The 8,153-nt window shown below is 39.1% G+C and overlaps 1 pseudogene; it reads left to right on the top strand.

The window, feature by feature from the left end:
• The first annotated feature begins 1,526 nt into the window (after positions 1 to 1,526).
• LOC131393712 (olfactory receptor 1J4-like) lies at positions 1,527 to 7,800 on the top strand (annotated as a pseudogene).
• Positions 7,801 to 8,153: the final 353 nt, after the last annotated feature.

Below are 8,153 nucleotides of genomic sequence, written 5' to 3'. Positions count from 1 at the left end.
CGTTGGCATTCCTTCTGGAGGTTCTAGGGGAATATCTGTTTCCTTGCTTTTTCCAGCTTCTAGAGGCCACTTGCATGCCTTGGCTTGTGGCCTCTTCCTCCATCTTCTAAGCCAGCATAACATCTTAAAATCTCTCTGTGACTGACTCTTCTGCTTTCCTCTTCTACATGTAAGGACACCTGTATTTACATTGAGCCCACCCGGATAATCCAGGATAGTCTCATTTTAAAGTCAGCTGGTTAGCAACCTTAATTCTTCCTTGTCGTGTATCATATCATATCCACAGGTTCTGGGCATTAGGATATGGACAACTTTGGGGGTCATAACCCTGCTTACCATCACTGACTAGCAAACGTTGTGTTTTAAGATGGTGGGAGCACCCAAGAGGGAGATGAAACTTGGGATACAGCTAAAAATCTCACTTCTTTTGGCATCTTTTGATAATAGCCCTTATTTTTTGTTATGAAACAGGAGTTATTATGTGCCTAGGGAGGAAAGCAGGGGCTGAGTTGGGAAAGTATTACAAAATATATACTCTGTATATCATTTAAGATGGCATTAAGTTGTCACTTACTATTACATGTATTAATAGTAGACAATAAACTATAAAGAAGTTTTCCTAAAATGATTGCTGGGAGTGAGAGTGGTCTTTGCTTTCTCAATATGACATGGGATTCCAAGAAACCCACAACCACCAAGGAGGAGGGTCTAAATAACATCAGACAAAAATGTGCCTTTCTGGGGAAGCTGGAACAGAGAAGTCAGCAAGGGTGAGAGTGGTAGGGTGAGCGACAACAGTTTGGAAATGCAGGAGAGATGCAGATTTCTCAGGGACTTTAAGCCATAATAAGGTTTTTACACTTCATCTTAAGGTCAGTGGGAACCCTTTGAGAGTTTTTAAACAGGTGAAGTCATTTAGGTTTTAAAAAAGAAATATAGGGTTTTTTTGTTTTGTTTTGTTTTGTTTTTTAATCTCTATTTGGCTGCAGTAGGGGAAATGGGTTAACAGAATCCAGAGTTTCTTAAGACCATCCACTGAACTGAAATAAGCAAAATGTGTATATATTGATGAGTGTTATTTAACAAACACAATACCATTCTTTACATCCTTTTATTTGAAAAGTCTGCCTTCCATGTGAAAATTATCAGTGAGTGTTGAAGTCAAATTTTCTAAAGGTTGCTGTGCCATGGCTGGTGATTTGGAATACTCACCACAGAGCATTCTTGGGGCAATAACATGGCTGAGACATCATATTCCATGATCTGGTCCTCAGTGCCACAGATGCAAGAATTCTATTTTGTCAGTGAATGGAGAAAAGCTGACTCTTACTAACATTCCCTCATTGACAAATTTTCAAATTCCCTTATGTGTCAATATATGAGGAACACACGAAAAACATATGAGGTTAAGTTTCCCACTTTCCAAAATAAAGCTTACATGTTTCTCATATGACTTCTAAAAATGATTATTTCAGAGTCCTTAATATTCTTAACCATTCTTCATTCCCAGCAAAGGAAAGAGTAGCATGAGGACAGAGAACCAGAGCAATGTGTCCGAGTTCTTCCTCCTGGGGCACCTCATCCCACTGGAGCAGGCGGGTATTTTCTTTGCCCTGTTCCTGGGCATGTACCCGACTACAGTGCTGGGGAAGCTGCTCACCATCCTGCTCATCAGGCTGGACTCTTGCATCCACATCCCCATGTACTTCTTCCTCAGCCATTTGGTGTTCATTGATGTCTCTTTGTCATCTGTCACTGTCCCAAAGCTGCTGATGAACATGCAGATTAAGTACAAATCCAACCCCTATGCAGTATGCATTTCACAGATTTATTTTTTCATATTTTTTACTGACCTGTACAGCTTCCTTATAATGTCAATGGCATATGACCACTAAGTTGCCATATGTCACCCTCTTCACTACATCACCATCATGAGAGAAGAGCTGTGTGCCTTACTATTGACTATATCCGGGATCCTATCCCCTTCCTACACCCTTCTTCTGGCCCAGTTATCCTTCTGTGGTGCTAACACTATCCCTCATTTCTTTTGTGACCTTGGTATCCTACTCAAACTGTCCTGCTCAGACAACTTCCTTAATGAGTTGGTCATATTCGCAGTAGGGGTGGTAGTCATTACCCTGCCATTCATATGTATCCTTGTATCTTATAGCTACATTGGGGTCACCATCCAGAAAGTCTCTTCAACCAAGTGGATCTGCAAAGTATTATCCATATGTGGTTCCCACCATTCTGTGGTGTCTCTGTATTATGGGGCAATATTTGGGCAGTACTTTTTCCCAACACTAAGCAATTTCATTGACAAGGACATCATTTTGGCTCTCATGTACATGGTGGTCATAGCCATGTTGAACCCCTTTATCTACAACCTTAGGAACAGGGACATGAAAGAAGCCCTTGGGAAACTCTTAGTAGAGCAACATTTTTCTCACAGTGACATCTAACTTTTATTTAAATCAGAACCTCATTTGGCTTGATCTCACGTATTTGATTTTCCATCTGAATATGTCTCAAAACTTTCATGTCTCCAAGGTCTCAGATAGATGATGGCATGGTGGATGTACTTGGTAAATATTTGTTGACAAGAATTTCATTCTCTTATTCACAATATTCTTCTCTATAAATAATTTGATCAGCAAATGCTAAATTAATTTTGTTACTTATTTCTGCAACTTAGGTTCATATATAGTACAATAATATGCAGTTCGGTTATCTCATATTTGAGGAGATTTTTGGAGACTTTTATATTTTGGGCCCATAATCTTAGGCTTTAACACATCCCAGAATCTAAAGTGTAAGCTATATTATTTCTCTACATTCTCTTATGCAGATTAAATAGGCTTTCTTTATGTCTTTATAGGTCTATTGAAATCAAAGAATCAAAACTATCTGTCACTTAAATAAGAGGAAATGTATTTCTCTTTGCTCATGGTATGAAGTTATAACAACTCTGAAGATGGAGGGCCCTGTTGGAGATCAAGACTCACCAGGGAATCCCCCTTTGCCAACACTGTGTGGTTGATATTGCTTAGCCCCCATACACAATCATTAATGAAAACATGAATCATGCTAGCCTACTCTGTAAATATAACCCAATTATAGTGCAAATGTAATTGCTTTCCTATAAATGCCACTCCAGACTCAGCCCTGACTATCCTTCTTGGACATCGTGCCTTCCCAAATGAAGAATGAAAGAAGAACTTCTCGAACTTTAATGTGCATAAGAATTCCTGGAGAGATTGCTAACACAAGGATTTCTGAAATCTACCACCACAAGTTCTGATTTAGTACTTCTGGGATGGGGCCCAAGAATTTGCATTTCTAACCAACTCCACAGGACAATGGTGCTGCAGATCAGCGAACTATGATTTGAAGAACACCAGTGTAAAGAATTAAATCTTAGAAGTTGTGGGATGCACGTTTATAACATCTTATGTGAATTCTGGTAGTAGTTAGAGTGAAACAAAAGAATATATGTTATTTCATTGTAGAAAAATCTGTGGTTCATGCTGATATTTTCAGATTAATTCTGGCTACAGTAAATGCCTTTCTTCAATCTCTAATATAAGAAGTTATTTCCTGAGTTATTAGATTTTCTTTTCTTTTTCATATATAATATAGATATATGGATACTGAATATCATTCTTTGTAACATCACACCAGACTATATTTTCAATGAAAATGAAGCCAAAGATTTGAAAAAAATTGCATCCTATGTCCATTGGTGCCTTCTTGTTACCGTTAAGCCTTGTGGGATTTCAGTACAACTTATAACTTTGCTAATGCTACTCAAAAATATATTTTAATAGTTTTAAACTAACAATTATTTCACACGTGATGCACAATAAAATGTACATTTTTTATAAAACAGTAGCTGATTGCAAGAGCAGATGTACCTCCACAAAGGACAAGGGTTCTTGACAGGACATTGAACAATTTTATATTATATGACGTCATTTGTTTCTAAAAGGCCTCATGTAACTTCCCATGTTTCTTGACAGCCCGTAAGATAGCATTTATCTTGAATCTATTTCATATTATTGTCATTATATGCATGAATTTTTTTACCCCAATCTATTCATCTCCTCTTTTTTTCTTGCATCTTCTCTATGTAAAATACTATATGTTTACCCACCTTTACATATAAATATGACTAATTACTACATAACCAGAAGCTGGAGGGACATTCAAGGCTGTGACGATGCTCCAAACTCTAGTCTCTTTGAGGTATGATGATGGAAATCAAAACATTTTGAAGCAGTCAATATTTGATGTATGTGTAGAATATTACAATAGCAACTTTCCTTTATTATTCACTTAATTTCATTCTGTAAGCTTTGACTTAGGATACGGGTGAATGAAAATAGTCCGGCATTGTTGCCTCTCTCTCCACAGGGTTCTACCTGGACTTCCATTCTTCGTGTACTTGCACAGGCATGTTCAAAGTTAGGTTCCTCTCTTTTCAAAGGACTAAGCCGCAGGCACTAAGGAACTCAGAAAATGGAGCCTATTAAAATTGATGCTTTTGGAGATATTAAAGTAGTCTTGATCAGAAAACTGACAAATGAGCTGATTTCAAGGCATAGTATAATCTTTAATAATGTTTCACAGCAAATTTTTGTGGTAATTCAATAAGAGATAGACTAAAAATTAAAAATTTTAAGTACATTGATATTGTATATATTCTATGCATTGATATGCATAGAAGTAGAAATGCAAATGTTATTACAATAAATTATTATAAAAAAATATGGCTATAATACTGTATAAAATAAATCCCATTTATGTAAACATGAAATTTTATGACTAAAAACCATTTTTTAATTAAAGTTTTTTACTGTTTATTTTCTTCTTCACGAAAATAAACTTGTTCTACCTTCTAAAAACCATTTTAGAATGATAAAAAATGAATAATAGAAGGGTGAAGTATTTTGACTTTCTCCTTCGTTTTTATGTCTATATTATTTGGATTTCCATCATGAAGCAGAATCAATTTTATAAGCAGCAAGTCAAAAAGGAATTTCCACTTGGGAGAAAAATCCCTCTTCATATCCCAAGCTATGGCCAATCTAGGGGAAACTTAAATTTGGTAGGGAAGGGCCAGTAAGGAGGTCTTTCCACATCTTTTGGGTTCACACACAGGGCATCCACTTTCACGTTCTTCCAAAGGACAGTGTTTCCTCAAAGTCTGCCCTAAGAAGCATCTGCCTCAAAATTACCTGGCCCCAGATCTCATGAATGAGTATCCCTGGAGGTGGAGCTCAGATCTGTATCTTTAACAAGCTCCCCAGGTGATTCTGTTGAACGTCAAAGTTTAGGGACCACTGCCCTAGGGTATCTGTCCTGGAGGGAGTAAGAAGAAAACTGAACAATCAATACATGTTTAATGCATGTCTCTAACCAAGTGCTTGGTGCTCTGTTCTCTTGGGTCCTCTCCCTGGTGGGTATAGTGGAGTCCACATCTTCATTTCTAAAGCTGGTAAATTGAGAACAGTAAGCTCCAGGCACATGGACATTCTCTGCAATGTCAGTGAGACGTTTAGGAGCACAGAAGTTGTAGGCTAAATCTGGTCTCTGGATCTCTTACAAAGAAGCTGAGAAACAAGTCTATACTCCCAGGAGCTAAAGAAAAGAACTTGAGCATAAAGAGAAGAACTGGGTATCCTTCATCAGGAGCAGGTGTGTGTTTGTGTGTGCGTTCACAGGCACTCATCACTTCTCTGTTCTCTTGTTTAAGTTGCTTCTTATCACAAGTTCCTAAAGACAAGGGTACCACAATCACCACTGGCCAATGACTCTCGCACCTTTAACCCCGAGCATTGCGGGGATGAGAAATAGAGCTGGCTAGATGTGTAAATTAGTGGGTACATCCCCAAATCCAGGCTGGAGGCCCCATCTCATCATTCACATTCTAGGTGTCAGAATGTGTGCTTGTTTAGTGCATGCAGTGTGAACCAGCCATCTCTAATGCTTTTCTCCAAAATCCCCGATCATTCCCTCCCCTTTAGACAGCACTTCTGCTTTCACCTGAAAGGATGTTTAAAGGAGTTCTACCTAGAGAGCTTTGGCTCCTTTTTTACTTTATGCAGCACATATATTGCAGCTCCTTGTTAGAATCTGACAGACAATTTCCTGTCTGTAATTCCTAGTATTTTCCCATACCCTCATCAAAGGCATTAAACCTGGGGCTGAGAAAAGATCTACTACCCCGATTACTTTTGCCTGGGTTCCATTAAAGATAAGACACTAAGTTTCTTCACTAGAGATCTTTGCATTTTATATTTATAGAAACAATGTTACCTCATATAGGACACCTCCTAGGATTGAAGTGTTTCAAATGCATTATATTATTTAATTCTTACTGTGATTCAGGGACTAGTTTTCCAGTTTGAGTGAAGAAACCCTGAGGCTCCAAGAGATGCAAAACCTTTCCCAAAGTCATAGATCTACAAATGGTGGAGAGGTGATTTGAATCCCTTCTGTCTGACTCCAAAGCCCATGCTCTGCCTTCCACAGCACATAGCCTCACTGTCAAGGAAATATCAGTTATCAATAAGCAGCGGTTGAGGTATTTTTGACCAGAAGGCTAGATGTGGTGTAGTGAGATCCTGCATATGGTCTTTACATAAGGCGTACTCAGGAAAAAAAAAAAAAAAAGAGGTATGGTTCCAACAAATTCTATTAAAATCCTAAATCTCATTGATTAGATAAGTTTACAAGTTAAGGAATGCATACTCATCAGTAGAAAGGATCTTATTTTTATCTACCTTAGGTAATTCAAACTTTGTTTGTTTCTGCTTCTTTCACTGTCCTTTCATCCCCAGCAGAGAGAAGATGAACATGAGGAGGGAGAACCAGAGCAGCGTGTCTGAGTTCCTCCTCCTGGGGCTCCCCATCAGGCTGGAGCAGCAGGGCACGTTCTTTGCCCTGTTCCTGGGCGTGTACCTGACCACAGTGCTGGGGAACCTGCTCATCATCCTGCTCATCAGGCTGGACTCTCACCTCCACACCCCCATGTACTTCTTCCTTAGCCACTTGGCTCTCACTGACATCTCCTTTTCATCTGTCACTGTCCCTAAGATGCTGATGAACATGCAGACTCAGGATCCATCCATCCCATATGCAGAATGCATAGCACAGACATATTTTTTCGTATTTTTTGCTGATCTGGACAGTTTCCTTCTCACCTCAATGGCATATGATCGGTATGTGGCCATCTCTCACCCCCTCCACTATACCACCATCATGAGAGAGGGGCTGTGTATCCTACTAGTAGCTGTATCTTGGATCCTCTCCTGTGCCAATGCCCTGTCTCACACCCTCCTCCTGTCCAAGCTGTCCTTTTGTGATGACAACACCATCCCCCATTTCTTCTGTGACCTTGGAGCCCTGCTCAAGCTCTCCTGCTCAGACACATCCCTCAATGAACTTGTCATTTTGACAGCAGGAGGGGCAGTCATTACTCTCCCACTAATATGCATCTTGATCTCTTATGGCTGTATTGGGGCCACCATCCTGAAGGTTCCATCTACCAAGGGAGTCTGCAAAGCCTTGTCCACATGTGGCTCCCACCTCTCCGTGGTATCTCTGTATTATGGAACAATTATGGGGCTGTATTTTTTCCCCTCATCCAACAACTCCAGCAACAAGGGCATAATTGCCTCTGTGATGTACACAGTGGTCATTCCATTGCTGAACCCTTTCATTTATAGCCTGAGGAACAGGGACGTGAAGGGGGGTCTGGAGAAACTCTTCACCAGGGCAACAGTCTTGTCTCAATGACAGTTGCACATCTTTATAACAGACAAACGTATTTACATGTCCCCAGATGCCAGACTCCTAATCTTGAGCCCAGGATGGAATAGTGCTCAGTGAATATTGGATAACTCAAATTACATTCTGTTACAGTTATTCTCTTTTCCTAGCAATTCTTTAGTATAAATTGTGAATTCTGAGTTGATATTATGGATTATTGCTCTTGTCTATTAGATTGAGAAATTACATAGCTAATATAAATTAGGTCTTTCCTCTCATTTCCTGAGAATTATTCATTCCATTTTTAAACAGCTTTATTGAGGTATAATTGATGTATGAACATTGTTTATATTTAAAACTTGACATTTGGATATGTATAC

Source organism: Diceros bicornis, chromosome 28, assembly GCF_020826845.1.
Source record: "Diceros bicornis minor isolate mBicDic1 chromosome 28, mDicBic1.mat.cur, whole genome shotgun sequence".
NCBI lineage: Eukaryota > Metazoa > Chordata > Mammalia > Perissodactyla > Rhinocerotidae > Diceros > Diceros bicornis.
This window is presented reverse-complemented; position numbering and strand designations above follow the sequence as displayed.